Source organism: Doryrhamphus excisus, unplaced genomic scaffold (genome assembly GCF_030265055.1).
Source record: "Doryrhamphus excisus isolate RoL2022-K1 unplaced genomic scaffold, RoL_Dexc_1.0 HiC_scaffold_24, whole genome shotgun sequence".
Lineage (NCBI taxonomy): Eukaryota > Metazoa > Chordata > Actinopteri > Syngnathiformes > Syngnathidae > Doryrhamphus > Doryrhamphus excisus.
The window spans coordinates 1,484,265-1,492,500 of record NW_026652242.1 but is presented as its reverse complement, the minus strand read 5'-3'; the positions used below and the strand labels follow the sequence as shown (position 1 = coordinate 1,492,500).

General features: G+C 51.4%; 2 non-coding genes and 2 pseudogenes across 2 annotated transcripts; 2 read left to right on the top strand and 2 right to left on the bottom strand.

Annotated features, from left to right (window-relative positions):
- The window catches only part of LOC131111086 (uncharacterized), a 35,302-nt pseudogene that overhangs the window by 17,210 nt on the left and 9,856 nt on the right, over window positions 1–8,236 (bottom strand).
- Window positions 2,679–2,856, top strand: LOC131111138 (U2 spliceosomal RNA; annotated as a pseudogene).
- On the bottom strand, window positions 5,894–6,057 carry LOC131111109 (U1 spliceosomal RNA). Its single transcript, XR_009121107.1, has one exon. It is a non-coding gene; the product is annotated as a U1 spliceosomal RNA (small nuclear RNA).
- Window positions 6,979–7,169, top strand: LOC131111126 (U2 spliceosomal RNA). The gene has a single exon (XR_009121123.1). It is a non-coding gene; the product is annotated as a U2 spliceosomal RNA (small nuclear RNA).

Genomic DNA, 8,236 nt, shown 5'->3' with positions numbered 1-8,236 from the left:
GCTTTTCAGTGTATTTTAACTTTTCTTATTCCCGCAGCAGTGCAAAGGTAAGTTTTATTTTTTGTATTTATTGCTTTTTTTAAGTATTTATTTGTTTTAAAACTCTCATTGAGCAGGAAAATTTCAGTTGGTGGTGCCTCCACCATGTTGGCCAGCTATGCCGGTATGCGGAGGCACCACAGTGTGCGTTTCACATATAAGGAAATGGAGGGTGAGTCACTGGGACTGTCCAGATTGGATTTTTCCAGAAAAATCATCAAAAAAATCCTTCAATTTAAACCTGATGACCTCAACTGCATTTTGGCACTGCCTTACAACAAAGGCTATGATGTAAGTTTCCAGTCTGCTGCAACTTTGAGAGAATTTTGGACGCGTTATGAAGATGTGAAATCCCAGTTGCCTGTGTTCAACGTTGAAAAACTGACTGACAATGCGGCTAAAACCGTTATTGTTAGAATGTTTAATGAGACAGTGACCGCAGATGACATTTGCTTTTGGCTGGGAAGATATTGCACGGTTAAAGGCCAGGCTATGAAGGTGAGGGATGAAGATGGCATCTGGAACTGCGCCTGGAGGGTCCCCATCCAGCAATGGCAGGACCCTCAGGGCTTCCAGGGTCAGAAACATCTCCCATCAATGATAGTTCTGGGAGAAAACCGAGGCTACATACACTACCAGGGTCAGCCCAAGCTCTGCCGCAAGTGTGGAGAGCACGGGCACCTGGCAGAGGCATGTCAGCAGACTGTGTGTCGGAAATGTAGAGAAATTGGACATACTTTTGAACAATGTACCAATGGCAGAAAGTGCAACCTCTGTGGAGACTCAAACCATCTCTTCAGAGACTGCCCGAAATCCTTTGCCAACAAGCTAAAGGCTGGAAAAGAACAGAAAAATGGAGAGGAAAATGCTGGGGCCAATATGGCTGTTGAGACCCAAAATAATTCAAATCTCCCGCCAAAACCTGTGATTGGAGGAGAAACAGGTGAGGCGGGACAGAGGGAGGGGCTTACAGAGGCCCCAGAATCCATGACTCAGAGTGGTTTGCTGGCAAGCGAAGGGTGCACTCACCTGGAAGTCAGCCTACCATCACCTGAATCTGAAGAAGAACCCATCCCACCAAGCGGCCAACAAGCAAAAAGACTAGCTTCAGAGCTGTCGGATTCCTCTGTTTTATCAGAGAAGCGGGGAAGGCCTGAGGCTCTCTCTGACAGTTCTTCATTGGAGAAGCCTCGAGTCTTCCCCTCGGGCTCCCCGAATGAATTGTCCTTTTTAAATATTGTTTTGCAGTCAACCCCTCGTGAGAAGCGAACTTTTAATGGCAGACTCCAGGAACGACCGACACCCAGACGTCGGCCGGGAAGGGAGGCTCTTCCCCTCCAACCCTCACCCACTGGAGTGAAGGAGGAGCCTCACTCACAAGAAATATCTTAACCACAGTGTAAATTTTAAAGCAGTTATTTAAATCTTACGCCATTTTATATTTTTTCAATTCAAAAATCATATCTGAAACTAATTTAGGCGCAAGATACACATCATTGCACATGGAAAATGCTGTGGGCCCATCCAGTGCTACCGGGACCAGGGCCTTGGTGCGTTGCTGGATGGGCTCCTACTTAATAAGGCTGGAAATGATTCCAATGGATCTGGCAATACCTGTGGCTTTTGACTTACCACCGGCATGTATATTTATGGGGACTTTTTTAAAGCATTTTAGTTTGGAAAGACAAACATTTGACATTTTAAGAAATCATCGCTCTGTCATTTCTGTTGTGCAGGAGCGGGACCCAGTGAGTCCAGTGCGCGGGCTTGCATTCGGCGAGCCCACATCGGTTTGGCGCAACGTGAACCATCCTGCTCTCCCAAACAGACTTCGGGACCTGTCATGGATGGTGGCCCACGAATGTCAGCGAACCCAACTTGCCCCCGACCGGGTTGTGGCGCACCGGAGTCGGTGAGGCACCTCCTCTGGGAGTGCAGTGCTGCCGTAGACCTGTGGGCGACAGCCGGCGACCTAAATTTCCCGGACTTGCCAGCAAGGGAGGTCCTAAATGAAAAGCTTGTGCTCTACGGGGTGAGCCACCAGAAGTCAACCTACAAAGACTTCGGAAAGCAGTGGCTCACCCTCGCCGCCATCAAAGACGCCATCTGGACCTCCCGCAACTTGCTGGTAAGGAGGCACAGACAGATCCCCCCCGTGGCTGTGATCCGAATGGCTGCAGCAACTCTGGCAGCTGCAAGCGGCAGGCCAAGGACACAGCCACAAAGAAGAATCGTCTGTGCCCACCCGGAGGTGGCACCCGGAGCTTCACGGAAAAGGTCTCGGCAGCGGCAGCCTGACTCTCCGAGAGAAGAAGGAGGAGACAGAGAAGACGGATAAGGGTCTGAGGGTACCCTGACAGTGTCCTGGAGATTAGCTGTCTGGGAGAGTGGGATGTAGAGACCATTGATAAGGACTCACTGCGCTCCTGTACAACAGAAGACATTAAAGCTTCTTTTTTATGATATTTTAAAATGTTTTGTAGAAATTTTACACATTTTACTGCCCACAGCACTAGTTTTTAACAAAAACAAAAAGTTAATTGAACACTTTTATATTAAATGTGGTGTGTATTTTACTTTTTTTAAAGGGCAGTTTTCAAAAATAATGAAACGTGGTGAAATTTTGTATTAGTGACAATAAACAGTTTCAAAAAAAAAAAAAAATCTGTTCTTATCAGTTTAATATCTGATACGTCCCCCAACAGGGGACTAAATATTAAATTGCTTTTTGGAACAGGGAGCTGCGATTGGGGCTTGCGCCATCCGCTCCACGCATCGACCTGGTATTGCAGCGCTTCCAGGAACGGTGCACTTCTCCTTCTTGTGTAAACAGCAACAGCAGACTCTGGCAGGTTGCATCTGGTGGATGATGCTGAAAGAAATGCACTGAACGTGCTCACGTTTGGTGCCCCCTGAGCAGTAATTCTGCAGAGGAAATGGCTCGTGGTAGCGGGGCACTGTGTCTGCGCACTCCGTGGACCCCGTTTCCCTCGCAGCAGCCGGTCTCCAGAGGGTGTCAGCCACTTTTTGTCAGCCTTGCCTCCTGCAGTCTCCCACCGGCTCCTGATGCTCAGGTTTCGTGCGCGCTTCCCGGGGCCCTGTGAGTGTCGCATTGATCAACTGCTGGATGGAATCTGACACGATGATCTTGTCTGGTGGAGGCCTTCCAAGTTTCCTCCACAAACCAGTGGCATCTTCTGCCGAAACTCCCCCCATCGACACCTCGAGTGGACAGCCCTACCCCCACCTCCCCCTCCTGCACACAGCCATCCCCCACCACTTCTCACCTAATCAGCTCAACCTCCTCACTAACCTCCCCCCGCACACAGCCCCACTGCTCCAACCTGACCCTCACAACATCCCAGGTGAGAAACCAGCTCCGGAAAACCAAGGCGAGGAAGGCGGCGGGACCAGACGGCATCAGCTCCAGGCTCCTGAAGTCCTGCGCGGACGAGCTGTGCGGGATTGTTGAGCACATCTTCAACCTGAGCCTGAAGCTGGGGAGGGTGCCACAGCTGTGGAAGACATCCTGCGTGGTTCCTGTCCCCAAGACGCCGCACCCCAAGGACCTCAGCAGCTACAGGCCGGTGGCACTTACATCACACCTGATGAAGACCTTGGAGCGGCTGATCCTTGACCATCTCCGCCCCCTGGTGGGTCCTTCGATGGACCCGCTCCAGTTCGCCTATCAACCTGGCACTGGGGTGGACGACGCTGTCATCTTCCTCCAGCACAGAGCGCTCTCTCACCTGGAGAAACCTGGGAGCACGGTGAGAATCATGTTCTTTGATTTTTCCAGTGCGTTCAACACCATCCAGCCAGCACTTCTGAGGGACAAGCTGGAGAACACAGGGGTGGACCTGCACCTCACATCGTGGATACTGGATTACCTCACCAACCGTCCACAGTATGTGAGGACACGGGACTGTGTGTCCGACACAGTTGTCTGCAGTACGGGGGCTCCGCAGGGAAGGGTCCTGGCTCCGTTCCTTTTCACCCTCTACACAGCAGACTTCTCCTACAACACACCAACCTGTCACCTGCAGAAGTTCTCTGACGACTCTGCAATTGTTGGCCTCATCACAGATGGGGACGACTTGGAGTACAGAGGACTGACACAGGACTTTGTGGACTGGTGCCAGCGGAACTGCCTCCAGATCAACACGGGGAAAACCAGAGAGCTGGTGGTGGATTTCCGCAGGCGCATCCACTCTCCTCCAACACCAGTGAACATTCAGGGAATGGACATTGAGATGGTGACATCTTACAAGTACCTGGGTGTTCATCTCAACAATAGACTGGACTGGACTCATCACACAGAAGCACTTTACAGGAAGGGCATGAGCAGACTCTATCTGCTCAGGAGACTGAGGTCTTTTGGAGTGCAAGGGGCACTCCTCAAGACGTTCTATGACTCTGTTGTGGCTTCAGCCATTTTCCAGGGAGTGGTCTGCTGGGGCAGCAGCATTTCGGCTGCGGATAGGAAGAGACTGGATAAGATCATCAGGAAGGCCAGCTCTGCACTGGGTTGCCCCCTTGACCCAGTGGAGGTGGTGGGAGAGAGGAGGATGTTGGCTAAGCTATCATCCATGTTGGAGAACAACTCCCACCCCCTGCAGGACACCTTGACAGCACTTGAAAGCTCCTTCAGCGATAGACTGCTTCACCCCAAGTGTGTGAAGGAGCGATATCGCAGGTCTTTTCTTCCTGCAGCTGTCAGGCTGTACAACCAGCACTGCTCCCAATAATACTGTGTAATACTTTGCTTTTTACATTCAGTATAGTTACTCCAGACCCCATTCACTGTGCAATATCTGATCAACCTCCATGTGCAATATTAAGGCTCTAAATGCAATATATTAAGTTCTATGTGAAGTATTTCTATAATGCCTCATATTAACTCACTAGCAAGATCTCAGTGTATAGACTGGTCATATATATCATCTCGTCTCATATTATCTACATACTGTATTGTATATAACTCTGGGAAAAACTGTTGATTTTTGTTAATACTTGAGTCGTTATATTGTTTATTTTTCTATATTGTGTATTTTGTACTGCTTAACTGATTCTGTACTCTTGCTGCTGTGCAATACAAATTTCCCCACTGAGGGACGAATAAAGGCATATCTTAATCTTAATAAGGGGCTTTTCCGTCTTCCGTTTGGCTTCTCAGGGTCGGGTTTGGTGGCCCTTTGTGTGTTGGCTATGACAAAAAAAGGAAAAAAAAAAAAAAACCACGTGGGATAGCCACAGGCGGTCAGAGCCTGTAAATTGTGCGTCTGCCACCCTCGGTGAGTGAGTGACCCGGTATTTTCTGCTCTCTTGTTTGCGCTTCTGGCAGCTTCTGGCTCGGGTTCCAGTGGGCGAAGGGACTCAAAGTGCAGGAGCTGGCCTGTGCGGGTAGGTTTACCATGAACCACAATGTTGTGGCTTCCATCTTGGGTGTCGCTGCTTGCCTTCCTTGGACATAAAGATCCGAAGCAGTTGCCTCTGCGGCTGGGAAGGCCGCTGAGAGCGACAACAGCAATTTGAGCCGCTTCCGCTTGAGTTGGACGGTTGTTTCTGACGGCCACCTGGTCCACTGTGGCCAGTGGTTCCGGTGTGCTGGTAAAGTGGAGGCGCTTGGCCGACGCCCCTTTCTCTGCCTGGTTGCCGTTTTTCATTGAGGTTTCCTGACTGAGAGCAGATCGGCCTCTCGGCTGGTTGGTTGGTTGTCTCCCGCGGACGGGCAGACCTTTCCAGCAAGCGTTGGTAGTGCTGGCCTGGTCGTTTCTTGCTCGAGTCCGGCTGCACTCGCAAGCCAAGGAGCTCGGCACGGCGCTGCACCTGCCTCTTGTTTTAAACACGGGATCAGGGGAGAGCGCGAACGCAGTCCCCCACTATCACAAATTATGCAGTCGAGATTCCCACATTTGGGGAATTCACAGAGGTCAGCTCAGCCCGTGTGCAATGGCTGAGCCTCGCCCTGGGTGAACCACCTTCTTGATCATGGTATCTCCCCTGCCAGCTAAGTATGAATTGGACCGGTCTCGCCCGGAGGAGTCTCTCGCACATGCCACATGCTAAGTGGTGGTCTCATCAGGTCGCCCGCAACAAGCCCAGCCACTGGACCTGTGTCCAAATTCAGAGAACGTACTCTGGTTGTCTCAAGGAGTCGGTCTGTGTGGCTCTCGTGTGACTTCATTCTGAGCAAAGGCAGCGGCAGCAAGTGGCTTAGTGCAGTTGCTGCAGACGTTCAATGGGGAGACTGGAGTACTGACTCCACGTGCCTAGTCACACCATGTAACATGAGAGGCCAATATGTTTAACCCTGACACGTGTAGACATGCGAGGTCGTCATGAGTCAGTGGGTTGTCAGGTTCAAACTCCTGTGACACTTGTAAAAAAAACACTCAAATGCAGGAATACAGAAGAGACAGACAACAATATTCAAAGTTACTCGCAGCGAGGACAGTGAAGCCACATACCCAGTGGCATGCCGCTCCACTGTGAATATGCGGTTCACGCCCCTCTCGTTTTATTCTCTTTCAGGGGTCCCCTACGGCATGGTCGTGCAACACTGGGGGGAGGCAGTTGTGCAAGCTGTGTCTGTTTGTCTATGTGTGTGTGTGTGTGTGTGAGAGTAATTACTTTCATTGTTTTACGAGTTCTTTTCTTGACACATTCTTGCAGGATTAACGTGAACATCTGCAGGGTCGCTGTTGGCGCTTCCAGGCACCTCCAGGACCTGGGGCTCGCTGGGGGTCTCTGATCAGGGTCACGGGCACATTTCTTCTTCAGCACATTCAAACACTTTCTATTGTCTAAGCGAATGGATATAAGGGTGATAACTGACGCTATGTTTGTTCCGTCTACATTTTATTCGAACATGCGTGCAACCGGTCCTTTAGCTTGTCATGCCGGAAGTGCCCTCCTCCCCTACGAGCGCCCATCGGCATCGCTTCTCGGCCTTTTGGCTAAGATCAAGTGTAGTATCTGTTCTTATCAGTTTAATATCTGATACGTCCCCCAACAGGGGACTAAATATTAAATTGCTTTTTGGAACAGGGAGCTGCGATTGGGGCTTGCGCCGTCCGCTCCACGCATCGACCTGGTATTGCAGCGCTTCCAGGAACGGTGCACTTCTCCTTCTTGTGTAAACAGCAACAGTAGACTCTGGCAGGGTGCATCTGGTGGATGATGCTGAAAGAAATGCACTGAACGTGCTCACGTTTGGTGCCCCCTGAGCAGTAATTCTGCAGAGGAAATGGCTCGTGGTAGCGGGGCACTGTGTCTGCGCACTCCGTGGACCCCGTTTCCCTCGCAGCAGCCGGTCTCCAGAGGGTGTCAGCCACTTTTTGTCAGCCTTGCCTCCTGCAGTCTCCCACCGGCTCCTGATGCTCAGGTTTCGTGCGCGCTTCCCGGGGCCCTGTGAGTGTCGCATTGATCAACTGCTGGATGGAATCTGACACGATGATCTTGTCTGGTGGAGGCCTTCCAAGTTTCCTCCACAAACCAGTGGCATAAGGGGCTTTTCCGTCTTCCGTTTGGCTTCTCAGGGTCGGGTTTGGTGGCCCTTTGTGTGTTGGCTATGACAAAAAAAGGAAAAAAAAAAAAAACCACGTGGGATAGCCACAGGCGGTCAGAGCCTGTAAATTGTGCGTCTGCCACCCTCGGTGAGTGAGTGACCCGGTATTTTCTGCTCTCTTGTTTGCGCTTCTGGCAGCTTCTGGCTCGGGTTCCAGTGGGCGAAGGGACTCAAAGTGCAGGAGCTGGCCTGTGCGGGTAGGTTTACCATGAACCACAATGTTGTGGCTTCCATCTTGGGTGTCGCTGCTTGCCTTCCTTGGACATAAAGATCCGAAGCAGTTGCCTCTGCGGCTGGGAAGGCCGCTGAGAGCGACAACAGCAATTTGAGCCGCTTCCGCTTGAGTTGGACGGTTGTTTCTGACGGCCACCTGGTCCACTGTGGCCAGTGGTTCCGGTGTGCTGGTAAAGTGGAGGCGCTTGGCCGACGCCCCTTTCTCTGCCTGGTTGCCGTTTTTCATTGAGGTTTCCTGACTGAGAGCAGATCGGCCTCTCGGCTGGTTGGTTGGTTGTCTCCCGCGGACGGGCAGACCTTTCCAGCAAGCGTTGGTAGTGCTGGCCTGGTCGTTTCTTGCTCGAGTCCGGCTGCACTCGCAAGCCAAGGAGCTCGGCACGGCGCTGCACCTGC